Here is a 26,753-nt window from a genome sequence, read left to right as displayed (position 1 = left end):
GGGATGGGTGGGACATGCCTCACCATGCGCATTTCAAGGATCCAGTACCAGTGAGGCGAAGGCAGAGCCACATCTCCACCTATGAGACCAGCTAGTTCTGCCCTTGCCACTTGTGCAGCCCAACAGGCTGTCACACTCCAAGGGAGATGTCAAAAGATCAAGTGAAGAGAAAATATGGTCACCAACAGTTCTACATATTAGTTATGGGGCTGGAGGACAAAGCACATCAAAATGAGTAACAGTGGTCTCAGGGGACTGCACACAACTGGAAAGTTTTTTCTTGCTCCTCCCAAGGCAGAAAAAAATCCAGCATCCCTTGGTAGCTTCCAAAAGAGTCACTTTTTCTAACCATCCCCATTTCCATCTACATGTGACCAGCAGGGAGAAGTGGCTGTGTGTCACCTCTAACAGCCCACAACCAGCACCCACTTCATTGCTCCAGACCCTGTGCAGAGACTCACATTGCAACCCCCACAAGCATTGCTCAGGCTCTTGGTGCAAGATGTGAAATCACGCTCCAGGTGAAAGTGGACTATGGATTTAAATTACATGTTTGCAAGCTGTGTTCCCTCAGCAGTCGAAATAATCAAATATAAAGAAGCATCATGAAAGCTTCTTGAGGGACCTCCCTTTCTAGCCAGCCTTCAACTCTCAAAGTAACATCCCTCATTCCTAATTCATGTACTGCTTCATTGCCTTTAATAGCACTTTCCCCTGAATCTGCACTCTCTCTTCTGACTAAAGCACTAATTTCCATTACCTCAAGAGGTATCAAATTCCAAACCTTTGCTGCAGCTTCAGGTTTTCACACTCTGGTTACAGACACCTCATTAGCCTCCCCGCATCTAGTCCAGGCTACAAGGTGTTTGCTCTGCGACACGCCAGAATCAGTCAACACAACTGTCTGATTACATACAGGCTCCAAAATGTCTCATGTATAAAAAAAAGAAGAAATTAAGCAGATGGCCTGCGGAGCACTGAGATTTGCAGTTTTCTTCCTGGAAAACTTCTGGTAACCCCAGTTCCAAAAATAATACTAGGAATAGCCCTCCATGTGGGAAGGAAGAACTTTTGATCTCTGTGTTCCAGAGGAGGGAACTGACACGTTAATTAGAACATATTGCTGAATGGGGTTGCTATCTCACCCCACAGGGCAAAACCAAAGCGGGTATTTAAACGTTGGTGGCCAGCTCCTGATAGAAATTTACGGTGTTGTTTTTTTTCCCCAGGATCTTTTTTCAATTAACAAAGCAGGAACATATCAGTTCAACTCTTCCATAATCCCTACTATCATCTCTCCCCTAAATCACTGCTCGTCTCCTACTAAAAATTCTTTCCAACAGTTCTCACTCAGAATTTTATGCAGGTTTGTATCTGCCCTTTTTTAATATGTATGTATTATGAGACTTTCCAAATATAATTAACTTATCTACAGCTACAAGCCTCATTTTACAAGTGAGGCACTGAGACACCGTGGAACACAGGCGTGCGCTTGCTGAGAACTTTGGTGGTTTACATCCAAGGGATAAATCCAGGCAGTCGACACTCCAGCATGACCTTGGAGTGTCTCAGAACTCCCCAGGCTAAATGTCACACCCACAAGTGCCCTCTTCCCACCTAGGTTTCATTGCAAGCCACAGTTTACAGGAAAATCACCCTCCAGACTGGACCTCCTGCATGCACCCTCCTCTCCACGACTTGTCACTGCTCTCAGAGGACATCTATGGAAGACACCCATTCCTGTACATCTCCTCCCCAAATCTTTACCTAATCAGTGTGAAGGGCCCTTGTCACCTAATCCCTCTTCGTGAAGAGGCTTCCTCATTTTGGAAACAGCATCTTCAAGCTATCACTGGCCCCCTCTCCCCATCGTCCAGCATCAGCAGAGCCAAGTCCCCGGACACAGGAGTACATTGCAGAGCTCACGTCCTCTTACGGAATTGCCTCTGTCTGTAGAGGCCACAAGCTGACAGCACTTGTTTGGATTCCTTTCCTGGACCAAATCTTGCTTGAAAAACTGGATTTTCTCCACTTCTTCCACTTTCCTTCTGTAACATGAAGCAATATTTTTTCCGCTATAAAAACTGAAATTGGGAGCATACAACCTTAATTTCAAGGTATTTATAATTTTTGGCCCACACAGTCTCAGCATCACCCTGCCAAGCACTACTTGCTGCTTGGAAGGCTGACAAAATGTGATCAGCCATAAACAAATGAACTTTAACTCCACTATGGGGGGGGGGGGGGGGGGGAAGGGGGTGAAAGGGGGAAAAGGGGGGGAAAAGGGGGGAAAAGGAAGGAACAGTTAAAATTCTATACTTTTTAACTAGAACTCTTTAACTCTGGTAAAACCAAATGCAAACAGAATAAAAAGAGTATATGCAAAGCTCTTCGAAAGCAATACTACAAGGTGGCAGATGTATTAAGAGCAGGTATCAGGCACCTATCACTTCTGCTCTTTTGCAATAGTGAAGGATGATGACCCTGCTGCGGAGTGACAGCACACTTACAGAGTGGTCTGCTATTGTCTATCAGCAGTTTATGGTAAGTATGAAGCCAGGATGAGGGAAAGACAGGTTATCAGCTCTCTTTGGAGTCAGAGATAACAGAGTGAAGGAGGAAAGGTGGAAAACACATCTCCAGTTTTCTAAAGAGAGCTCATTTAAGAGCTGTAGCCCAAAGGAGCACATATTCTGTGTGGCTTTATCCATAATGATTGTAACAGAGATGCATGGGTTGAGCTGCTTAGTGATGCTTACATCTGAGAAGGGATTTAGGAAAGCTGAAAGTCAGCTACCCAATTTGGGTAGTTGGAATTTGACATAGCAATCTGACCAATATTAAGTTTCCATCCACTGGAGTACTACTTGGAGGCGATTCTTAACCACTGTTCTTGTATCCTGCGCTTCCAGTTTGTAAAACAAGTTAATTGACAAAGAATCTGAGTTACCTCAGAGGAGGAGAATGATGAGAGATTTCCTCTGTCTGGATCTGATAATTCATTACCCAGTGGAGGTGAATTTGCTTGTAAGGGTGACCACAGGCAACTCAGTAAAATACTAAGGAACTCACTGACTTCCACACTAGTCGCAGCTTCATGGTGCTGCGTAGCTGGCTCAGACCCCGTGCTATGACTTTATCCTGTTAACCAGCTCCCTGCAAGACAGGAGGCTCCCCAAATGGCATCTGCTTCCAGAGCAATACCCCACAGCTCTGCCCCTGCTCTCTAGACCCCTCCTTATGAATTCAGCAGTTTTTTCCAATTTGATTGACAGGCAGCAGCATCTAGCATCTCCCGTGTCTGCTGGCACAGCAGAGCACACACAGCCATTGTGCTGCACACCATTAAGCAAGGGCTCAGCACCATGAACTCTCTTGCCATGGGAATCGGAGAATCCCACTGCAACACTGAACAACAGGAAGTATTAAATCAGCATCTCCTCTGGAAAAATACCACAAGAAACCACCCACGGGACTCTTCTGCTCTTGCTCTTTTGGCCCTGAATGCAACTTCCTCAGCAAATTAACCATCTCTAACAGGAAATGCTGCCTTTGTCCATCCTATCGCCTCCGAAACATCTGCTCATCTGCACACGCTGTCAGCGTTCTCGAGTAGGCGTCATCCCGCCTTGGTCCGTATCTGTGACAGGTCCCTCAGTAGGAAAAGCCCTTTCTACAAGCGCCAGGAAAAATACCTCTTTATCCCAATATAGTTTTAACCCAGCCTTGGACTTACAAACACAGAGGATACACCTGCACAGCAAATAATCTGATTTCTGCAGGAATGTAAGTGCTAGAATAACTCGAAGAATGTGGGCTGCTCTTGCAAACAGCGTTATCTCACAATAGCATCGGTCTTAACAGCCCCACGGCAGGACACAAGCAGCAAGAAATGCGAAGTCTATGCTTTGGGAAAAGTGACCACAAGCTAAACAGAGCCCAGCAGAGTGGGGGAAAAGGAAAAAAAAAAAAAAAAGAGAGAGAGAAAACAGCTCTGTAAGGTCTGACCCAGGAGGGAGGGCTGAAAGCAGGGGTTTTCTCAAGATAGAATTGAAAAAACTGAGAGGGGAGCTGAAAACAGCCTTCAAATGTGTAAAAGGCTGATATATAAAAAGAAAGGTGATTAATAGTTCTCTATATTTCTTAGGGTCTATCCACTGGCTTAATTTGTAGTGTGCAAAAATGTTTATCTAGCTATCAGGGAAAAAAATCCCAACTTCAAGAATAGGCAATCTCAGGGACATTTTCCTTTGGGAATTTGGGATTCTCCTTCTCAGGAGGACTTTAAAAACACATAATCACAGCAGGTGGTTGGACTAGGTAAGTTTTTAAAGTGCCTCCCAACCCAACATGCGCATGAATCTATGACTTTGCAGAATTAGTTTCAGTTTCTAAAAGATCTTGAGCACGTTTAGTTCAGAAAATTTCCCAGGACATATGATTTGTCCTAGTTCTTAATGAATCACTGCAATTGCTAACTGTCCTTAATATTAGAAATAAGCATCCTATTTGTGCTCTGAACTTGCCCAGTTCCAGCTCCCAGCAGACCCTGTTGCAGGTTTGTCCGGTGGACCGCAGAGACTTCCCCTGGCATTTTGATTTTCCCACACTGTCCTGTGACCCCTCCACCCCGCCAACCTCCCCATCCTGTCTCCTTCCCACACACAAATACACATGCACATTATTAAGACGGCACAGAAATCTACATGTCGATCATCTGCAGGAAAGGACAATTTAAATAGCATCACCTATACAGTGATACCGCCCCCTTTTTTTTTAATTGTTTTTTCAAGAACTTTTCGACTTCTGAAGAAGTTGACTGAGTCACCAATAAATAAATACATTACAATGAGGGGCAGCAAGAGGAAGGAGGAGGTGACAATTTCAGACCAAAGGCAAGGTGGCAAGTCTTCATGCAGAGCACCATTACTCTTTGAAGGAGCCGTGGATGCAAAACCTTTATGAAAGTTCAAAAGCAACCAGACAAATTCATAGAGGAAAAATCCAGTGGAGGCTCTCACAGGTACAGACACCAACCTCAGATCTAGGCTGCCCCACAGCCACCAGTTCTGGAGGCTGGGTGAGCATCTGAGGTGTCACAGCATTTTCGCTGTTCTTCTGTCCTTCCCTGAGTGCCCAGTGCTGGGACCTTTATTCTAACTGGATACAGCTGCTCTTGTCTCAGTTGCCTCAAAACAAAAAACAAAAACAAACTTCCCCCTCCCACCATACCATTCATCATCTGTTTCTTAGCGCACACAATGTTACTAAGAGTAACAACAGCAATAACAAATAGCCTGGGACAAATAGGTTTTCTCACTAGAAAATCCAAATGTGGTTTCCACACTGCATGCCCATAGTCTGTTATTGCGAGGAGTTTCAAAGGAGCAGAATTGCAGGGAAGAGTTTATGACGTATCTGGTATGGGGCTCGAGTTTATCTGGAAGGGAACTTAATTGAAACAGGAAAATCCTAATTAAGATTGGAATCCCTAACAACCTTCCCCGCACCCAAACAGGAAATTCCAGGTGGGAAACTGCTTCTCTTCCAACTTTGCCTACTCCTGAAACCAGAAGTCAAAGGAGCCCTGTGTTGGCCAGGCAGCATGTCACCTCTGATTTTGTGCTGCTCCTTGGCACCCTAATGAACCCAATGGTACAGACCCGGGAAAGAGGTAGATGAAAGTAAGTTGCTTGACTGATGTCATGGGTATCTTTGAAAACACAGGAGCAGAAAATCCATCTGTAGGGCAAGATGCATCGCTCGTGCACCACTGCCTTCCTCAGCCTTCTCCTCGGCTGGTACCTCAAGCTTCACCCTAATTTACTGCTCTCCCTCCGAGCGCCCGTAGAGCCTCCGATTGTTTTCTCAAGCTGGGACTTTTCAGCTAAAGCATCTATTGCATGAGAAGCATCAAGAAGTCGCTTGATGAAATTCAGGTTAGCACTTCACACCTTTCAGGATAAAAATAACCAAAGGAAACTGGGATTCATCCCAAAACACACTAGACAATTCACATTAATCAGGAGATGATATACTTGTCTCATTTCCAATCCTTCACCTCCTCTTCTCCAGCAAGATAAATGGCAAAGAAAACAAACCAACACCCTCTACGTTTTTCTTCTGCAAGGATCCAGTTTCCATAAGACTAGTCTGCCTTGGCTGTGAGCTGGAAAATAAACCACAGCTCTGCTCTTTCTCAAGGGCCAAGACGAAGAGGCCGTGTACAACCAAGAATGAAAAAGCCCATGACTCTCTACATTTTCCGGGCTCCATTCCACGCTGGTTGCTTATAACTTAAGTTGTGAAAGAAGTATAGCAACTCTTTTCCCGGAAACAGTCTCTTTTGGACAAATGTCATAATATTGGCATCTTCTAGCATCTTCCCCACCTGCCTTTCTGAATCAGCACCACAGTAACTTCCCAGCCCATCAAGGTTGCCCAGCTCCAGGTGCCACAGCAGCCAGCATCACAGCCCGAAACATCACAGCCAGAACGAGTCCTGACTCCCCAAGGCTGAAACAAGAAGGCAACAGCTCTCCAAGAGGCCAACACCAGCATTTGCCTCTGGAACTTCAGTGTGAGGTTCACGGCAGCTGTCAGCACTCAGGGCTTCTGAAAACTTACTTAGTTACTCTCCTACGGGATGAGATGGCAAACTGCAGGCTCCTGGTTTCAAAGTGATGTGACCAAATGGTTCTCAGTGAGGGTTTGGTCCATTCTGTGACTTTCCAGACAAAGTCACATTGGTATTTCTACTCTGACCTATTCAGTGTCACTTCCATTGACACAGTGCCAGTACAGCAATCCCCATATCCCAGTGAGGGGCTAAGAGTTGGGAGCAGTTCCCGGATTCCATATGTCGCAGGGCTTCAGGTAATGAGCTCCTGAAGCCATAGGATCAACCATGCTTCCTGCATGGAAAAGACATAAAAATCCAGGTCATTCCTCTGCTCTTTTGCTGAAGGATAAATCAAGTCCCTTAAATTCTATTTTTGGCTGAAACCACAATGACCAACTGGGAGGTCTGCAAGGGTGGAAAAACCTGGAAGGTCTGAGGTGCAACCTACATCATCTCTGGGCTGCATCTGCTTGACTCAGCAAGCTGTAAGGGAGTAAGACCAGCATCTGTGGTAACCGAGAGCCTCCTCCTCCCCCTGTAAAAATGAGCAGTTGTGGCACAGCCAGATTCTTAGCAAGCAGTGTATTCGGAGGTGAAAGGGAGATGAAATAAAAATACTTCCCTTATCTAGCAGATTACAGCAAGACTTTCTCAGCAGGGAGTGTGAAATGTCAGCTGTCTCAGGAAAGCAGCTCTAGCACCACAGCTTTTATGGTAAAATGGTTTCATTGCTCTGTCTACTGCATATCACGCTTGAGACGGCCAGAGAGGGACCCGGTGGCAATGTCAGCATCCACTGAAAGATGTGGCAAACCTCCGCCTTGGGAATATTAAGGAAAGACCAAGAGTTGTTTCCCCCTTACACCCCACTTGTGGATTTGGTTAGGTCTAACCAAAAGCACAGGGTGGAAGCAAGTGGCTGCGCTGATGAACCAGATAGCATCTGGCATGGGAAAGAGATACAGAAGAGAGGCAACATGAATTGCAGGCGGCAATTCACACTTACTGCCCCACAACAAGTTTAGATCAAACATTCACAGCTTGCTAATGAAGAGATAATTCTTGTCCGCCTGCCAACACACACAGTTCAGCCCAATCCCCATGGTGCGGTGAAGCCTTCTTCCTTCTGCAGTTATCTGCAATGAAAACGTGTAGAACAAAACCTCCCACCTGCACATGAGTGTGAACAGCTGTTCTGACTGAAATTAATTTAAAAATGAAGAAAGAGGGATGAACTTCAGGTCACTGGAGAGACCCATACTGTCTGGAGCAGGGCACAGAGCAGCCCTACTGGTCCATTTGCCATTGCTACCCTTCTGTCATACATTGCTTTTTTTTTTTTTTTTTGTGCATTTTCTATGGAAGGCAATTTACTGGGGCCTTTTAGTCTTCTAAACTGAATCATTCTAACGAGTTGTGGTGTGATCTGTGGCAAAGCACATGATCAAACTTCGAGCCTCTTCATACCTTTTCATTTTACTGGAGTAGCGGGTGTCTGATGCCCAACAGATTCTGCCCACAGTCACAAAACAAGAACATGGAAATCTCGTTCCCCTTTTCACCTTGCTGAACTTGTACACTCTCAGCAATTTATCTACCACATCAGTGCAAGCGCTGCAGGCTCTTTGAGATGAAAGTCCATCAACTCCAGAAGTTTGTACGCCCGTTACTGGCTCTGAGCATCCCATCCGCTAGGACGGAGCAGAACCGCACGCTGGCTCTGTGCAGATTACACGTGAAAAAATCATTAGCTGGAGGAAAAAGAAAGCCACCACCACCGTGAAAGAGGAAAGCTGTTAGATGAGCTTTGTGTGCTTATTTGCTCAGCTAAGGTAAGCTTCTTGCCTTGGACCCTCCACAGCACAGACAGAAGTAACAGCTTTTCTTTCTCAGGACTGAGAAGTCTTCTCATCTTTTTTTTTCATACTCCAACAACTTTGTATCAGATATGAGCAAATAACATCAATCATTTCTGCCTGATTGCTACCTTGCTGCTTAAGCAACAAATAATGTGATTAATGAACCTCTGAGGGAGAAAACAGAGGCTTTACTAAACATAAAACACCAGCTAAGCGCTATGAACTTTTCTTAAATTCCCTAAAAATGAAGAGCAGCTGCCTGGCACCGATTCCCCCAGCAGCAGTAACTGCAGCATTCAGAGCAGCTCTGGATGCTTCTCAAAATAGGCATGATCTTGTGCCAAAGAAAATAATCCCTTAATTTTATAGGTGTATGAATAAAAAAAACCCTGAAAATGAGAGTGTCTGGGGAGACACATATAATGCATTGCCTGGTGTCTAAAAAGGTCTTTTCCTTTGCCTCTCTCCAAGCATCGGCAAGCGGAACTTGACCGGATTTATATTGAGAGTTCAGGGGGTTCAAATCAAAAACCTTTTCACTTGATGTTCAGTTTGCCATTGATTTCAGTTGTTTGGGGCCAGGCCATTAAAAAAAAAAAAAACAAGGGGAAAAATGGCACAAATTAAAGTCTTTCCCGATACTAAAGAGTCCTAGCAGTATTCCACAGCATTAAAAAGTTCTCAGCACCTCCATGTATTAGCTACTGGCAGGGGTTTGCCTAAAATTTTTAAGAGAAGATTTTAGGCTCTCTACATAGCAGTGGCATACACTGTCACTGCCACTGTCTCCTGGTGTGAAACCAGCCAGGATGAAAAGCTGGGCAAAAAAATACATTTTTTGTTCCTGGGTAACTCTTCTGGTCTACGTTACCAGTAACAGGAGGAGTCGGGTTGGAAGCAACCTTGATGGGGCTTGGTGGTGAACGTGGGAAGGGGACGCTCGTGCCGAGGAGGACATGTGCCATTCGGGGGAGGGCTGAAGTCCCTATGCCAGGAAACCTGCACCCGGGAGAAGGAGTGATAGAGAAATCTTGTGACTGCCCACACCACGATGCCCTGCTAACCCAGTGGTGAATCAGTGAAGCAACACATGAGCCTCTGGAACAACTTCTAGAGAGAAAGTGGGGAAAGCTCCCACCAGAGCATGACACGAAGCTCTGGAGTTATTTAAAGCATGGAAAATACCAATAACGGCCCATGAAACAGCAGCTGTTTGGGACTGGTCTTTTATAAGCTACTTTAAAGAAAGCACTGAATATCCTACTTATGTTGAAAATTATACAGGTCATCCTCCATATTTAGTGCAGAGTTGCACAGAGGTAGCCAGGGAACAAGACACATTCATACTCCATCTTTAGCACAACTGCCACCCAGATCCATATGTGATCTTGGCCTTCTACCCTGTATTTAAACTACAATAAGCTGTGCTCTGCATTCAAGGAAAAAGGCAAAAAAAAAAAATGAATCCAGACCTTTGTGCAGAAGGTTTCAGTGAAAAGGCTGGCTGCTTTTCTGTGGTTACTGAGGTAATGAAACTTCAACAGGGGCTTACACAATGTCAGAGTGGAAGAAATTCTAAGCATCTGCTAGAAAGGTTTTAAGTTACTCAAAAGCCTTACTGATAGGATTTCAGAGCCAGCTACTCTATTCGGACACTAATGTGCAAGTGAACACGTCTTTCAAAACCACATGCGGCCAGGCTATTCATACTCTCAGTCTTGTTCCCTACCATTCATAAGTAGGACTGTGAAGCAGCAGGGCAAATCAAATAAATGACTTCATTCCTCCAGGGATATGAGCAAATGCGAACAAAGAAGCAAACATTTAGAAATTCAGGATGCCATATTTTTGCCAAGTTTTCTTCCAGTGGGGAACTCTGAAGGATTCAAGGAATACAGCTGCTATCTTCTTCCCTAAAGCTCTGCGCCCATGAGCGCACACGGGTGTGTATGCACAAGCAAGCTCTGAGATCTCCCAAATCTACAAGACTCCCTGCACAGCTCTGCGGAAGACATCACAGAGCAGTTTAATATACTGAGACTTGTGTAACTGGCTACAAAGACGTATGTCTCAGGTAAAGCAGAGTTTGGTTTACTGCATCACATGCCAAGTAAGCGTATCCCTTTTGCTAAAGCAAAGGCCAAAAGCTCCTGGAAATCCTCACTTTGTAGTAGAAAGGGTGTTTATGAACAGGCTAAGATGCTCCCAATTGCTAACCCGGGAGCCATCAAAAGACCAATCAGCTCCGTTGCAAATTTTCTTCTGTAACTATAGTTCAGAAAAGAAATGTGTCTATGCTTGCTGCTGAAGACCAATGCCCTACAAAAGAAAGGTTGTATTATATATATGAAATCTTCTAGTGCATCAGACAAAAAAAAAAAAAATCAAATTTTGGACATGCTTCAGTGATGGGAAAACCTGACGCGCACTACCTGAGAGCAACCCTGGTTAAACCTCTCCGGCTACCTGGCCTGGAGGACCTGTCCCTCCTGGAAGAAGGACCAAATCCCCCGTCTGACAGCACTGGCTTTGCCAGACACCTGGCACACAGGCTTTACAGGGGTGGAAGCAAAGCTACACAGCCTTCAAAACCGTGACGCAGACAAGATCCCAGACAAGTTAAAAGACACGAATGACAGCCGTTTGCTTTGTGCAGGGTCGAGACCCTGGAAGATATTACCATCAGCTCCCTCCTTCCCAGCCGCAGCAGAGCCTGCCTGGCTGCTTCGGTCCCAGCACAAACTCTTGCTCCAGTTTTCTGCACAAAGAAGTTCAAATCCAACCTTTTTGCAAGTCCTCCTTTCAAAACAAAATGAACCCATCACTACTCATCCTCCTCAAAACTTGCTACAGGTGAGTGCCCCGCAACACAATGGCAACCCCATGACCTCCTCCTCCGGTTTGGCACAGGAGTCTGCAAGCACATTTGATGCTGTGACTCATTTCCCCTGATTCCTCTGCCGTTTCTGTTCCCTGCCCCACTTTTCTCACTTACATCTCTCTTTTGACTCTCCCATGGGAGGAAGACAAGCTGAAACATGCTCCAGAGCTGAAATTACAGTTCACTCCATGGATTTGAAATTAAGCAAAATATCGACTTTCCAAAAAACTTCCAATGGATGTTGAAATAATTCTTTTTCCAGCAGTGATTTTTTTTTTCTTTTAAAGCAAAGCAATATGAAAAATAGATAAAGTCTTGCTGCAAAGTGGGAGTCACTCTCAGCAACTCTCCTCAAGCAGCACAGCTGCAGACAGGACGAGCTGTCAGCCCTGCTCAGCCCCATGGCTGGCTGGGCTATGAAGATGGGTCTGACTCTCCTTCCACTAGCTCGTGCTGATTGTAGGGGTTTTGCTGATGAGGTTCAGCAGAAAGAAATACAGAGGTGTGCAGAGCAGATTCCCAGAGGCCTTTGTGGTGCGATGATGGGATGGGATTTATGGCATGGTGTGGTGATGTGACAGAGGGATGGCATTGGGTTCAGGACATTGAGGACCCCTGCTTCACCTTTCATCCTCAGCCAGATGCATCCTGCTCTGTGAAATGAAAGCTGTTGCCCCTGCACAAGACAGCTGGCTTTCCAGATTCAGTCCAGGTCCCAACCAGAAAGTGTTTGTAACTCAGGAACCGCTCCAAAAAAACCCCTTGGGTCACATTTTCTACAGTGATCCTATCAGGCTTTAAAGGCCCAAAACAAGAACCATTATTCTGCAGCCTGGTAATAATTTAGGGCTCCCACTCATCTGAGATGCTCAATTTCCCCCAGATCCCAGGGATGTCATCAGGTTTTCGGGGACCTTTAAACAGCAGCAGCAGCAGTTCAGGGAAAAACATCTGGAATAAAATATACTGAAGGTCCTGAAGTCAGAAAGATGTCCGCAAAGATAATAAGGAATACCTAACCACAAACGTTTGCTGTATGGAATCCTGTGCCGCTGAAACACAGACACTGTACTGCTCCCTGCAAAGGAGCTTTAACGAAGGGTCAGGTCTGAAGCTGACCTGTCCTGGACCCGCACGGCTGTCACGTATGTCTCCTCTTCCATATGTAGGACAGTTGTGACTGTCCATACTGCTGCATGCCCGGTTTCCTCTGAGAGGACAGTTAGCTCATGCTCTGCTAATAAGCCAGGCAGCACTATTGACTGAGCAAACCGCTTCCATAATTGGGCTTTTCTCTTGCAGTACAGGACGTCTTTAATTAATCTGCTACTGTTTATGCATGCTATTCCCATTGGAGCTCACTCGCAGTGCACAGACATCACGCAGCGCATCTGACACTCTCCAAACACGTGATGTCAGTTATGTCTCACAATGCCAAGTGCCTGGCATTGTATAATTACTGCACATCAAACTCATTCCACAGATGGGCAAATCAGGGCATGGAGTGCTGGGCTGGACCAAACCCAGCCATTTCTGTCCTGCCTCACGAACTGTTGCTGGTGGCCATAGCAGCACTTGTCTGGGTCACACACTCCCAAGTAAAACACAGTTGGGACCTTCAGGCGGTTGCTACACATAAGCATGGGGTCTGCCAGATCGCACCTGAGCACTGTGCAGAATGAAAACCCAACACACTGGATTCAAAATACATGGTGCAATGCACAATGCAGTTGTTGTGCTTTAGTAAGTCATCAGGCATCAACCTGAGCCATTAGAACTGATGTAAGTCCACAGCTAGTATAGGTACCAACTCACCTAACTCTTTTTCTTTGTGCATAAGCTAAGTCACACTCTCTTTCATTTATACTAACAACCCCCAGTTCAGTGCTTTCAGATTAAAGGACAGATACACCTATGCCATTACACAGTATAGAACTGCAAGTTTTATTGCTAACATCACCAGATTTCAAATCCAGACACCTGTGAGGACACTCTGCTAAATCCATCACCAACTTACAGTGCAGTCCAGCAGTCAGAGCAGTTGTCCTCAGGATGGACCAAGAACAAAGTGTGCAACTCAGGAGGCTCCAAACCCTGCTATTTTCAGCAGCATTTGGTACATACCTCTGCCTGAAATTCCCTAGCGCTGACATCCTTCTGTTGTCACTGGTCACTGGTGGGACAAAGCCTCTGCTTGCACTGAGCCGCATCCTGGCTCTGAAACAAGAGATAGCTGAGCGCTGCTTTACGACTCCTAATGCTAAGTAAAAGCAGATCTCATTCTCCATGCTCAGGACTGCTAAAGCACTAAGTGTATATAAGAGCAGAGGACAAAGCTTGCTGGCACATAAAAGGGAGAGTATAGCACAGCCTAAATCTACTGCAGTTTTGCAACAAGAGAATCTACAAGGTTAATCTCCAAAATGCCTGATGGTCCTCCTGGCACATAGGAAACACTATGAAAAGAGAAGCAGCTTCTCCCTTCCTTGTCTTTCTCCAAACTCTACCTTTCCTACCCTAGGCCCCAAGCACAAGCAGAGCAAAATTAAATATGGTTGAGAGCTCAGCTGTCTGGGCTTAGCTCTCCTCCCTCAATAGTAGAGGATAACCCCCAAACTTGGCATTAAGTAGCTTAAATAAGATGGACAGTGAAGTGGTTCATACAATGCACTGTTGACCCAGCTGTACCATGGCACCTAGAAGCACTGATAGCTACACCAGCATACTGCTTCACTTGGCACAGTAATCCTGATCACTTCCCAAAGACGCTTCTTTCTAGGCTTGAGTACATTCTTACCCCAGTGAAATAATCCTTTACTCACAGGGCCAAGTGTTGCTGGCTCTTACACCTGAGCAGTCCCTCCCATCTCAGGTGTGCAGCACAGGCAAACACCAGTAGGGTATTCCAGTTCATCACCCCAGCTCCATGCACATCTGTGCATGTGAGAAGAGCCTGTGATGCACACCTAGAGCATGCAAGAGCACAACTGTCAATCCTACTTAGCAGGACTTTGCTATTCAGCACAGGCCGGCTGCAATACCAAAGCAACCCCAAAGAACAGCACAGAAGACCCCTAAGGACCTGGAGCCCTTTCTGAGCATGGCTCTACCACCTGACTCCGCTAACAATTCCACTGGGGAGCTGAACTGTAACATCCACCACAAAATAACAGCAAAGGAACAGGAATGTAAACAATAAGCCTTGAAGCATGCAAACCTCTCCTATCTAACACTTCTCAAAAGCATCATGAAGGACGGTATGATTTCCACACTGCATTTTCCAAGATAACTGAGCACACTGATTATTGGAAGGTCAGTGACAGCTTTAAGTGCTGTAACTTTCAAATAAAAAGTCCAGGCAAATGATTATTCAGGTCTCTCTACCCGGTTTGGTTTGACTCAAAAAACATTGGAGGCTAAAAATGGTTTATTTAAGAGTCTATAATCTAGCTAGATTTCACAGCAAGGATCCAAAAATAGATTTGGAAAACAGAAGTACGCTGATTAAAATAACAGTGATTTGAAGTTAAAAACACCGCTGCGGGAAGCCTTGTGCTACAGTGTGAAAGTCATTTTCCGGGGACTGTTTTGTTGAACATCTAAAATCTAAATAGTAATCAGGCTGGAATGAGTCCCCCAAGATGGGGAAATCTCTCTTGCCAAGCTCAGACCTGAGCTTGGGAGCATTCAAAGAATCATAGAATCATAGAATAGTTCAACTCCCAGAGCTTCAGCTGTCACACTGGAGAGGCCAGCTGCCAAAACTGAATCTCTCCTGCACATCCCAAGCAGCCGGAGAGCTACAAGCCTTGTCCTCTACAAACCACTGCCTTGCAGAACTGCCTCCCCCAGGCACCTCCTCTCACGCTGCTCACTGCAGCCTTCCCATCATCCAGGCTTGAACTACCCACTCGGGCACTGGGGAACAACCAGGCACTGATGTCGCGTGTTGTGCTTTAGTTACACCCAAGTCAGTGAGGCTACTGGAATGAGACCCTAATCCAGCATTAAAGCACCGAGTACGTATAGGATCTGCCCCTTTATACGGTGGTGTGTCAGGTCTAGGGATGCTCAGGTCACAGCGAGAAAGATTCAGCCAGTTTGGGTGGCAGAGAGCAAACCCCAGCAGCAGGAAGGATGGCCGGGAAAGCACAACACACAGAAATAGAAGCAGCAGGAGAGTGTGAGGATGGTGCTGATGGGAGCCAGGGGTGCAACACCTTCAGCTCCCCCGTGCAGGCAAACGTGCTGCATGAAGCCTGCCTGAGCCAGGCTTCAGCTGTAACCCAGCTGAAGGCTACAGGCCAGGCATGAACACTACCTGGGGAAGGAGCTCAGCAGCAAACAGGGTTAGCTGCCTAGAGCTGAATAACTGCCCAGTGGAGGCACACGCGGATAAAACAGGGCACTGTTGGTCTGCCACAGCAGCCAGGCAGAGGGGACTGCAGGATGCACGGGCAGCTCAGACGCAGGCAATTTGGAGAGGCAAAGCTGTGTGGGCGCTGCTGGAGCTGACCGCCTGATGGAAAGAGGGGTGGGAGCCTGAGGGTGTCCTTTGCATCCTCACAACACACAGAACATGCTCGCAGAGGGCTACCAGAAGCTTGCAGCACAGCCTGGGCTGTACAGAAGGGACATGCAGTTGACAGCTGCTGAGTGGACAAACTCTGCTTCCTAAAGCGGCACACTGCTGTTTTATTTGCTATTTGCCTGCCTTATAAAAGGATCCAGTCTGAAATTAAGTTTTATTAGCAGTACCCTCGTGAGCCAAGATGGCTGGCTGGAGGAAGAGACAAATTCGAACGAGCAGTCACAGCCAGCGAGTCCACAACTGGCCCTGGAGAGCCAACTCCGAAGAAGCAGCAGAGCCACCAGCATCTGGACGCCAGGATGCAACGCTTATGTTAAAGGAAACGGAGTGAGACTGCCAGCCAAGGGATGAGGGGAACTACCAGCTGCCAAAAGACATTAGTATTTAAATGGGAACAGAAAGTGACCAAACATGAGAGCAATTCAACTCTTGCCATGCTGTCCACTTGAGAAGGCTGTGCTTGCTGTCAGGTGCCCTGGTCCACACCCACACCAGTGATGCTGGCACTGGCAGCTGTATTTTGGCCCATTCACCCCCCAGCTGGGCCCATTTGGAGACAACCTGGGGGGACTTAACCCCTTCTGCACCACACCAACCAGCCTCACAGCTGCACAGAACTGTGTGAAATGGGTACCCCCTGCCTGCCCCAGGGGTTGGAGTGCTGGAGCAGTCCCTGCGAGGCTGCAGACCAGCTTCCCCAGCAGCCCACAACAGGGATTTGCAGTTGCTGCAGCACCCTGAAATGCCTACACACAGCATGCTGACTCTGCACCACGGTAATTCATAGCACAAGATGCACCAGCACCACTCGCTCAGGCTGCAGCAAGCCCTGCCCCAACCTCCTGCTCTCACAAGGGATCAGCAGGACTCGGGAACACAACCAAGCAATAAAAGCCTTTCCCAAAAGCGATGTGAGTCCCCTCTAAACAAACGGCCTTCCCTCACCCACAGAGATCAGCACATCTCACAACTCTCGTTTAAGAGCCTGCAAACACTTCCCTGGGATCAGCACTGCCCACATGTGACACAACTTCTGTCTCTTCTCAGCCTGCAACACAGAGACCAGCAGTCCTGGCAGGTAGGATGCTTTGTAACACACCTGAAAGGGACATGGGTGAGGTGAGCTCTCTGAAAATAATGGTTTTTAACTAATTCTAGCTTCCTTAAAACAGAATGAGGTTTAATAGGGTCCTTAAAAAAAAAAGCAATCCCTTATCACCTACCTACACATCTCCAAGAGTCCTTTTGCCATTTTTATCCCTAGAAAGACTCTCAAGAACAAAATGAAACGTTTTGTTCAATGAAGCATCACAGGAATATCAGTGCATAAAAAAAATACACTTATTACACAGCTCTATACGCAAGAAAAATGGGGATAAGACACAACACTCTTTCCTCCCCATCACTAAGGTATTTTGTTCAATCACAGATCCTTTGGATGAGGCTGGCAGCCCTGGATGAAGGAGTGTTTTCCAGCAGCAGCACAGTTCAACGTACCACAAGTCAGTGCTCTTCCTTTCAGACTATTTCAGTGAAACTTTGCAGTTTCTCATCTGCTTCCAAAGAGACAGAGTAACTCAGGACACGGATGCCCCAGAATATATATAAGCCTTAGAACAAGCAGTGCCTTGGCAAAAACCACTTTAAAAACAGAGCTTTCTAAGCAAGGGAACCAACAGACTCTGCTTCAGTCCCTGGGCAGTCACACCAATACCTTCAGCAAATATTTTGAAGGATATTTTCCAAGCTCTTTCTCTCTGTATCACACTGGTCTTTTCTGGGAAGGGATGCGGCTGGCTCCATCTTCAAAAGAAGTTGCACCCACAGCCCTGGGCTACGAACTTCAGCACATCTCCCCATCGCACCCTCGGGAGTCCAGCCACGACCTCAAAGAGCTGTGGGTTTAGGCAGGGCCCTACCTGCAATACTCTTAGGCAGGATTTGCTCACCCTTTGTTTTTGCAGCAAAGCTGCAGGCAGAAGGCCCTCTAGATTCCCTCTAGATTCAAGTGCTCCTGCTTCTAATCTTGACAGGACACAGCACAATCTCAGGCTTCTCTTTCTGCAGGGACACGATGTGAGATCAAGGGCACCACTGCAGCTGGTGTGGAAAAACTGTGGTAGAAGCAGCACGTTGGTGTCTAACAATCATTTTTGCGATTTTTCTGATTTTTTTTTTTTTAAATTGCAAAATCCCTGTGTGCTGGGAAGGAGAGGAGTATGTGCAAAACCCAGGGTCGCTTTGCACCGAAGAGGAGCAAAGGACCTCGCAAAGTGTCTCCATGCAAAGGAAGGAGCGATGCCACTTGGCAAGGTGGCAAGCAAAGGTTTGGCTCTGCCAGGGTAGAAACGTACCAGCCTCGTGCAGGTCAGCAAGCAGCCATGTTAGCATCAATTGCCACTTATTGCAGCCACAGCTATTCACGATGGCTGTGTCGTGTCCAACCCCACTTACACCAGCTCTATGCTGCGGTACCCGCACTCACAACGCTACAAATAGCTCGGACGTGCACATGCCAGAGAGTGACTGCACACAGCGTGGTACCACCCTGAACAAACCCGGAGATGGGAGAGAAGCAGCGGAGCACCTCACACTGCTCCCTGGAGCCAACAGCATCCCCAAAACATGCTTCTGATCTGCTACCAAATTTTAATTCCATACCGTAAGTATGCAATTTGCTGTAGTGGAAACAAGATTTTTTTAAAGGCACAAATGTGAGTTTGGCTTTGGACCTAAATCCCAGTTTTCAAGCACTGAACACATCTCCTGTAGGAGCCCCTGACATTCAGCACGTTCAAGGAAACTGTTCACTGCACAAATCTGATGTTAGTGCCTTGGCATGAAACTCTTGGGACAGAGGTATGTTTTGGTGGTGCAGACAGTCCATTTCTGACAACGTCACTTCATGTTCTGCTCCTCCAGGTGTCTTCTGCCACCTCCCAGATGTTCACCCCACCCTTAATAAAACCTTTAGCGCTACAAAGACAGAAATTTCACCTGCCTGTGGCAACCCCACATTTAAAACCTCCCAGCTGCCCTGCATCCCTGGTGCCAATGACATTCTCCCATGCAGCCCGTCTGCAAACTCTGCCTGACCTGAGAACCAGCATCGGGGCAGGGAGCGGAGGGTGGTGGCAGCTGCCACCAGAACACCTCTCAATGGCCAGCCTGTCACCTCCGCGCTGGGAGGGGACACGTTCCTCGGCGCGACAGCATGGTCAGCGTGCTGTCCCACACCCTATCTGCTTCCCATCTCAGCACGAGCACAGACTCAGCCTTTCATCCAATCCTGAAAGAACGTGTTTTTCTCTTTTTTTTTTTTTTTTTTTTTTTAAGTGAACAAGAAGCTACAAGCAAGTATTTGGCCTTCACAACCAACGGGCTGCAGCCAAACTCTGCCATATGTTCCAGCTAATACATGTGGGCTTTGCTTCCCATCCAAGAAAGGTAAAAAAGGACATTTATGAGCCAGGATTCAGCAGGAGCATGTGGGAAGGAAGGGGTGGGGAGGGGATGCTATTTTTGTTGCTATAATTATTTGGTGGCCAAATCCCTGACCCTTGACGTCAGCTCTGGAGGGTCTGTTTAACTGACCAGTTGTCATGGAAAGGAGGAGGACCGGTTGGGAGGCACAGGCTGACGAAGAGCAGCTCTTTGCTGCCTGAACCCACACAGAGGCAGACCCCCTGCCTTCATTCGTCATCACCAGCTCACGGCCAAGAAATAAAAATGTCAATACCTTATTGCCAATACATTGGCTGGAAACAAAAGCATCCAGGGAATTTCGCGCCCTCCCTCCTGCCATCGGTTACTGTTAAAAAGCACAGGCCAAATCCTGATCTCAGTTTCCCCAGTGTAAAGGCAGAGAAACTCTAAGGCCCTCAGCTGGGTCACCCCAGGTTCACATCAACATATCCAAACTCAGCCCGGCCTCGGTCCAGACTACACACATGGAAATATGCCATGTGCAGAGTACAGGGGTCCCTACGCCTCGGGAACAAACCCAATCACAATGACTAATTCATACCACCTCCAAAGGAAAAAAACTAAGATAAATAACCCCTGAATTGCTTGCTCCAGATGTCAAGCACTGCCTCGAGCCCCAAGTCCTGCTAGCAAGGCTCCTGCAACGCTCAGGAGGTTGGCAGCAAATGGCTCAGTTACTGACACGATGGTTTCTCATTACTGCCCACGCCATCCACGATGAAATCACCAGTTGTACGAGGAAATGGCAATAATCCTTGTTGAAACCTCAGGCACAGCTAGTGAGTACTGGGCATAAGTTTGCTTAGCAGGGCTAAATTGCATTGCTCGTTCACATGCAGTTCATTATCAGCTGCCATTAGTTATTCCTGTGGCCAAGGACAACAAAAGGACTCAGCAGAAGCCAGAGCAGAGCTCGCTAGGACGTATGGATGAGAATTAACAGGCAGCGCAAAAAGCCATTTAACAAATCCCAGCGCAATGCAGCACACGGAGCGGGCAGTTCAGCAGCAAGGCTCTGCCAAGGAGCAGCCAGCGGAGGAAGCTGTCATGAGATGAGGAATGAGCAAGGTGCAAAAAAACACGGGAAACTAAGGAGATAACAGGGAAGGGGCAGGTTCCCAGGTTACAGCACAGCAGCAGGAGTCTCTTCTCCAAAGCCAATGGGCTCTCCTGCGCTATCGGTGCCCAGTTTTTCCCGAGTTGGGATGTTAACCTAGCTCATACATTGGGATGCCTTTAGATCAAGACCTCAAAAGATCCAGTGAAACCATGTGCGTCACAGTACTGTCTTCTCCATCATACAAGCCATGACACCGGAAATACAAAAGAAATGACAAAGAAATAAGAGGAATCCAGGCTTACCTTTTTTTCTCCAAAAGACAAGAAATTTTGCAGGCTGGGACCTGCCGCCAGTATATTTTGGAGCCCTGGCATGACTGCATAGCTATGAGGTGAGAAAGAGGAACTTGGCAAGACAAAAAAATAGCCCTGGCCATCAAATGGCTGATTACTAGCCTGCATGAAATGAGCTTAGTGGGTCTAAGACCAGTTTGTGCTAACTGGTTGTGTCCTGATTCACAGTGGTGCTGAGCAGGGCTGTGCTAATTTACTATCAGTTGAAATGATGTGGAAATCTGCAAACACCATAGTTTTGCTTTTGGATTTGCCCTATTTAAAAAAAAACAAAAACCAAAACAGAACAACAACAAAAAAAACCCAACAACACAACAGCAGAAAGTCACTACAACCATCTACTCTAACTTTTAATACAGCACCAGCCCGGAGTCAAGTCCAAAAAGTCAAGACTGAGTCTCCTGTGAAGACAGGGAGGGAGTCCAGTCTAATTCTTGGTACATTGGTTTCAACTGGTAGCTCACCTTCACCAAAAAAACATGTGCATTTGCTAGTGTCAGTATTGAACCACTGGGTCACCTCTTTCCCTCTCTGATAATACTTCCAATTCAAAATGAAACATTTCACTTGAAGTGGTCGGCAAGAACAGGGGCAGAGGCAGTTGGGTCAGTGTCCCAGGTTTAGGGCAGGATATTTAGTTCTGCCCTAAGCCCAGGACACTGACCCAACCTTCAAGACTCAGAGTTTTCCATCCCATAAACAGAGTTTATTTTTGTCTACATAATTTTAACTTTCTGAGCACTAACATTTACCCTCTGGTGAGGGCTAGGAATGCTCTCTCAGAAGATCTAAATAAAGAGACGTTCCAAGAGATTAGTTCTGGGATCTATTTATTTATCCAGTATCTGAGTAATACCAATTCTCAAGATTAAAAATAAACAAACACCACTAATAGTAATAATCCAAATAATAATGATCATCTGACAGTTCTACTACAGGTCTTTGTCTGGGATGTGTCATATAAATCCTATGAAAACAAGACCAACTGACCAGGCAGACCTCACAGGACAGGTGGTGGCTGTGGTGAGAAATAGCCTCAGTAGGCTGCTCCCGCAAAGACTTTTTATTAGCGTGATTTTGCACATTATTCTGTGTCACTACCAATGAGACGCCGTAAGTGAAATCACCACCTTTCCCCCAAAGGCTGCAGTTCACCCCAGGACAGGACACTATTATCTGCTTAAGTCCATGCAGCATTACAGCATGAAGGAAAACGGAACAAAACGTTCATGGAAAACATCAGCCCTTGAGTGAAACAAACCAAATTCCCAAAGCAACTGCATTGGTGTGAATCCAGAGTTACTCTGTGATCCCTAGGTAGGTAATCCAGATGCCTGTCAAGGAGACAAAAGACTCTGGCCCAGTGCAACAGCACAGAGATGGGCAGCAGCGAGTAGTTTCTCGAGGTGGAAAGAATTTGGTGGAGATGTCTTAACAACCATCCTGAGGCTTGCTACGGGCGCTCAGAGACAGACGCCCAAGCGTGGCTGGTGGCAAGGCTCACATAAGCACTGGCAGAAGACGGAACGATCAGTCTGGAGTGGTTAGAGGCCTGGTTTTATACACACAAATCTCCTCCCTTGAGTTTGGATTCCCATAAATAGGGAGTTTTCAAAGGCAGAACTGGAGTAGGGCAATAATCTGTATCACAAAGGTTTCTGCGAGTTTGGGCTCCCACTCTGTTTCCTTTTTTTTCTCCTATGGTCTTTTATCAAGTTATTATTGTGTCTGTATGGCATTTCAGAAATCTTGGCAGCATGGGTGGGCAGGAGAGCACGGTGTGATCCAAGGACACGCTCCCAGCGGTGCCTCCAGCACTGCCCCATCTGCTGCAGCGTGGAAGACCCGGCAGAGAAGATAACAGCACAAAGTCAATGTTCTCCCCAAACAAGACCACTAGAAAGATTAAGCTGCCTGTATAAAGTTTGCATGACCAGAAAAAGATTTTTTAAAAAAGAAACAACTTTAAAGAACAAATAAACGGCCTCTCCTACTAAATATTGTTGTTTTGCACTTGCAACACATGAAATCCTGATGATAATGGAACTGAAGCACAACTCAGACACAGCAAGGGGGAACTCAAGACAAAGACAGAATAAGCAAGACCGAGTTGGACTCTTGCACCTTTGTTCTACTTACGATCTCACATTACTAAGAGAGGAGCAATGTCCTATGCACTGGAGACTTGTTTTATTTATTGTTTTAAATGCAAGCACAGACCAAAAGGCCTTTTCTCATCTAGATCCAAGGCTGGTGGTTACAGACTACATACGTACGATTCCTGCCGTGCTTCACCAATGTGCAGTAGGGCATGCAGGCAAGTGGGAAGACGAGACCATTGCGAGTCAGCATTTAAAAAATGGGAGCAAGTGCTCAGGAGCAGCACACCAATATACAGAGAAAATGAAAACTGGCTATAGTGATCACCCAGCAAACAGGCCAGTGGATGCTGTGGCTGGGAACAAGATGAGACGAGGGAAAGAGACCTTGAGGGATGGGTTAGCAGGGTAGAAGGGAGGCAAGACCTGGTTTTGTAATTGATGCAGTGATCAACTTTTCCAGGTTACTTGTTATTTTTGGACCAGACTGACTTGCAGGAGTCAGCACCAGGACTGGAAGCGATGCTCTGTCACAGGGTTCATGGCAGACCATCTGCAGCAAGTTCCAACTCGGCTACTGAGTCAGCAGCTCACGGCCAGCAAATGCTTGCACGATGTACGTTGTTTCCTCCTTCTCCACTTGCTCTCAGAGCTAGAAAACCCCCCCAAAAGGGGGGGTTAGAAACATCATGGCCTGCAGGCTAGGTTTTAACAGAAACAAGATGACTAAGGCAGCAAAGCAAGGAGGATATGATTAATAAAATATTTAAGACAGCAAAGAGATCCCCCCCACACCCACCTGCCAAGCCTAGAGGGTATTTCACTGACAAAGACCAAGCAGCCAGCACACAGCAGAGAGCCACCAGCATAAGGCAAACTGCCCTTCTGCCCATGGGACATGACATCAGAAACCCACTGAAGGACCTTTTCTCTGTGGGCTGGAGAGCCCGCTACATGCACTACAAGAGTCAAATCCCATGTTCTCACCTCTGTTTCCACATCTTCTCACAACCCATCCCGCTCTAACTGCCTCAGCTAGCTGTACCCCATATATTTCTAAATTACCTGAAAACATCAACTATCCTAGGAAAAGGAGGAGTCTTCCTACTTACAATACATATTTGGAAGCTGCAAAGAAGACTTGCGAGTGCATTTGGACTTGGGCTGCTTGTTCAAAGCAATTTGTCTACAGTCTCTGTAGAGACTACAGTCAATGTCAGAGGCCTGATCCAGAGCCCAAAGTCCATAGAAACCTTCAGCTGAATCCACAAGCTGTCCCAGTCCTGCAGTGCACCACGGTCTCCCCTCACATCATGCTAGAGTCACCAAAAACACTCAGATCACATCTGTGAAACAGAACAGTGGTCTTCAGACGACTACTGTTTCTATTTCAGAAAAGTACAGAGGAAAAAAATAAAATTAGGAAATAATTTAGGGAACTGATAGGATGACATAGATTTAGAGGGTCATGGGACATGTTCCTACAGAGGGATCCCATCAGTACCACATCATCACCCCTGCGCACCTCTACTGTGCTCTATACAGGAGTATCTCGAGCATCTGCTCAGAAGCAGGAGCAACGCAGCCCAGGGCAGCCACTGCTACGGTCCAGTATGCAGCAAAGAAAGTCCCAAACCTCCAATTCTAACATCAGTTTTCCACCAATTCACTGCAGAGACTAATTCGTGTCACTACGACTGGGCCATGCTGTGCTGGCACTTGCTCTGCAGTGAAAGACCAGGGGCAGCAGGAGACCCCAGCCTGCCCCCAGGGCACACGGGGTGGCTCCACTGCCCCAAAAGCAGCAGAGGCACACACGGTGCTGGCCAACATTTGGCCTGTGCATCTGTCCAGCAGGACTAAAAGCCTTTGCTTTTCATACCCCACAGGAGTGTTGCAAGGATTAGCTCATGTTTATTCAGCACCATTTTTCAAAGCACTGCACAAGAGCCAAACTCCTCAATTTTTTTTACCTATTCCTTGCTCTCTCACTCCCTCCCGAAGGGATGCATTTCTCCCCTCCTGAGAAACAAACAAGCGTGTGGTCAGCAGGAGTGGGAGGTGGGAAGCACATTCCAGGCTGCTCCTCCTCTCTCAAACCACAAATGCCACCAACCTCTGCGGTCTGTCCAGCCCGGCACCCTGTGCAAGTGCCCAGCATCCAGGCCTCCCCACGCAGCCCGGGGAGGGGCCAGACAGGATACGCAGCAGGATATTTAACCTCATCTCATTTTCTTTTTGGTTTCAGGGAGCAAAACAGGGGGGATCAAACAGCCGCCCCTGGAGCCGTGCAGCCTGCCCACACGCCCACGGCAAGGCAGGGGGGGTCTGCACAAGCCCCGCTTTGCAGCTCCCCTTCTCAGACGAAAAGCCGAGCGGATGCTGCAGCCGAGGTCTCCCTGGAGGGTGCGTGTGCCGATACATCCCAACCCTCAGGGAACATGCCAAAGCCTTGGCACTCAGCCTCAGCATGAGGGATCGGTTCACATCCGAGTGTAGAGTGCTAGACATTAGACCTCATGTTTTGTGCAAGTGCAGGCAAATCTGATGTGGGGCATTTTCTTCTGCGCACAGACTTGTTGAGCCAGATCAAAAGAGCAATCCTGGGAACAGAGTTCACGCGCAGGCAGCAGCAGGGTGAGGATGTGGACAAACCACTACAGGTTGCTCTGCGGGACAAAGCTTATCAGAGTGCTGCTTACAAAACCCAAGAGAATTAGAAAGGGTTAAAGAAAAAGGTATTAAAAACATAAACAGCTCTATTCCAAGAGTACCCTCCCTTGGCTACAGTGCCCGAAACCTGGGCACCAATGCAGATAGCAAGAACATCTGCTACTCCATCAGAGAGCAGGAGAATCAAAGTGTTAGCATGCATATAAAATCACCAGACGTTGCAAAAGCAAATTAAGATGAGTCACACGTAACAAAAAAAGATTGTTTTCACCACATTGCTTTGATAAGTTTACAATGCATTTTTAAATGAGGAAAATAAAAATGTCAGACCCAGCAGAAGCAGAAATGGGAGAACAGCCCATATTCCCAAATCATCTGGATTTTTGCGTATCTTTTTTACTGAAATGGGATACAAAAAACCCATTCTCTAATTCCGACGAAAGTTTTTCGATGAGCTTGATGTGAGCAAACCTTTGTGACTCTGGGAAAGGCTTTGAATTCAGAAGAAGAAATCACTTAATTTTTTAGCATGGCAAATTTAGTGTCACTTCTCACAGACGGTGACATTACACAGAGCATCTTTCAAGGTAAGGACCGCAGGAAAATTCTGCCAGCTTCACTGGGATTGCATACAAGCCAAATTATGGTCCCAGTTCATTCCCAGGATTTCTTTCAGGAACCTTATGCAGCACATGGACACTAGAGTTTAAGCCAATGCAGTTCTAGTCCCTAACTTGTAAAAATTACATTAAGGCAATAACAGAAAAGGAAGTACAGAAAAAGCTACATAGCTATGTTTTTCCAAAAGGTTTTAAAATGCAGTAGCTCATTTTGCCTCCTTGTTCTGCTGCTGCGTAGGCACTGCACCACAGGTACTGGCACTGCCTAGGACAGATGTTTGCTCCTCCAGCTGGAAATGGATTTCAGAATCACCCTCCGCGTGCTCCGCTGTGCAGGTCTTCACCTATTAAGTTGCCTATAGCAACTAAAAGGTTATGAATGTGCTCAAATAAGGCAGAATTCCGGAGGGAAATGTTCCATAAATGTTTTAAACATTCAGCTTGGCATGAAATAAAATTCCCACAGTTTCTGTCCTTACTAGTCATGAATAGGAAGACTTACTACAGGT

General features: G+C 46.7%; 1 protein-coding gene across 1 annotated transcript in view; it reads right to left on the bottom strand.

The window, feature by feature from the left end:
* Positions 1–26,753, bottom strand: part of P3H2 (prolyl 3-hydroxylase 2) — a 78,138-nt gene that overhangs the window by 49,813 nt on the left and 1,572 nt on the right. The window lies entirely within an intron of this gene.

Source organism: Aptenodytes patagonicus, chromosome 6 (genome assembly GCF_965638725.1).
Source record: "Aptenodytes patagonicus chromosome 6, bAptPat1.pri.cur, whole genome shotgun sequence".
Taxonomy (NCBI): Eukaryota; Metazoa; Chordata; class Aves; order Sphenisciformes; family Spheniscidae; genus Aptenodytes; species Aptenodytes patagonicus.
The sequence above is the reverse complement of the archived record's forward strand: the minus strand, read 5'-3'. Positions and strand labels throughout refer to the sequence as shown.